The sequence below is a fragment of the Leucopleurus acutus genome, assembly GCF_964270905.1.
Source record: "Leucopleurus acutus genome assembly, chromosome: 13".
Classification (NCBI taxonomy): domain Eukaryota; kingdom Metazoa; phylum Chordata; class Mammalia; order Artiodactyla; family Delphinidae; genus Leucopleurus; species Leucopleurus acutus.
In genome coordinates this window covers 82,549,951-82,551,743 of record NC_139155.1, presented here as the reverse complement: position 1 = coordinate 82,551,743, position 1,793 = coordinate 82,549,951, and positions in this window count along the sequence as shown.

Genomic DNA, 1,793 nt, shown 5'->3' with positions numbered 1-1,793 from the left:
CCACTACTGAGGCAAGACCAGTGCCCACGAATCATGAAGTTTTCCAGTCTGGCTGGTGCAGGAACAGGCTGTATTCCTGGGCCTGTGTAGGTGCCACACACTCTTACCTCTGATCATTTCAGGTAGCTCTTTCCCTGGCCTCCGGTAGTTGTACTTGTAAGCATGGGTTGACCAGGGCTCAGCTGATCCTAGAGGGGACTCTTGCAGACCTCTGGATTCTCCATGTGCAGCTGTCTCCTCTCTAGAATTCTAACCTCCTTGGTTTCCCTGGACCCTCAGTTCTGTCGTCTCAACTCAGGGAGTCTGCCAGGCTCCACCTGGGGTCCCCCTGCCCTGTACCATGGCCTGGAAACTCTCTCAAGACAGTAAGCTGGGGGACTTCCCTGGCAGTCCAGTGCTTAAGACTCCATGCTTCCAATGCAGGGGGCGCGGGTTCGATTCCTGGCTGGGGAACTAGGATCCCACATAATGCATGGCACAGCCAAAGAAAAAAAGACAATAAGCTGGACAATCACAGGGCTAACCCCACTTGTTTCCTGTGTCTCAGGGATCACCGTCCTCCATTGACTGATGTCCACTGTCTTGAAGAAACACATCATTTCATATTTATTTTCTCCATTCTTTTATTGTTTCAGGTGAGAAAGTAAATCTGGTCCATATTACTGCACCTTGGCTAGCAGAAGTCAGCATGATGCAGTTGAGATTCAGATGATTATTGTATGTTTCCGTAATTCATTCCTTTTCCCTTTGCTGAGTGTAGTTCATTGTATGGATGGATCCATTTGTTTATCCGTTCACCAGCTGAGGTAACTTTGGGATGTTTCCAGTTTGGCTGGATTATAAACAAAAGTTTTTAAATTAAGGTTTTAAATGTAAGTTTTTAAATGTAAAATTTTTTTAATTAAGAAAAAGATGACAGTTTCATATAAAAATCCAGACTTTTACTTTCTCTTGAAAAGTGGAAAGATCTGGCCACACTGGGCTCATGTTCGTGCTCGGCAATGGGCTGGACCAGAGGAACACATGTCCGCTTCACAGGAGGCTCGCCAGCTGCCACAGTCCCCTGCAGGCTCAGTTGTACTGCCCTAGCCTACTTCATGTAGGCTGGAGACAGCTGAGCTTGAGACTCCTGATACAATGTGTCATGAAGTTTGCAAAACCAGATAAATCACTCACTTGGTGAAAAAACAGAAAATAGTTTATTTAATTGGGGTTAGTAGAATCAAAAAGGAAATCCAGGGCTTCCCTGGTGGCGCAGTGGTTGAGAGTCCGCCTGCCAATGCAGGGGACACGGGTTCGTGCCTCGGTCCGGGAAGATCCCACATGCCGTGGAGTGGCTGGGCCTGTGAGCCATGGCCTCTGAGCCTGCACGTCCAGAGCCTGTGCTCCGCAACAGGAGAGGCCACAACAGTGAGAGGCCTGCGTACAGCAAAAAAAGAAAAGGAAATCCAGGGCCTTGAAGGATGAATTAAATGTCACCAAGCAGAGGATTTGGGACGACAATCCCCCTTTACCTATGCTTGCAGCTGCTCGATCCTGGGCTGAAGAGGCTGGCCTTGCCCCCCAGGGAGAGCTAGGCAGATGTACCTTCTCTGCAAGCTGGCCAGCGGTCAGGTTGCAAATCTTAGGGACTGTTCTCTGTGGGGTCAGGACTTTACGTGCATTATTCACAAGCCTTTCTGTAGATGGCACAGGCTGGCCACCCCCATCAGTGTAGCTGCTTAGGTGCCAGAAGTATCAGATCTTACCTGGCTGCCACCCTGTCCCGGTTTCTGCCCAAAGAGCTTTCAGAC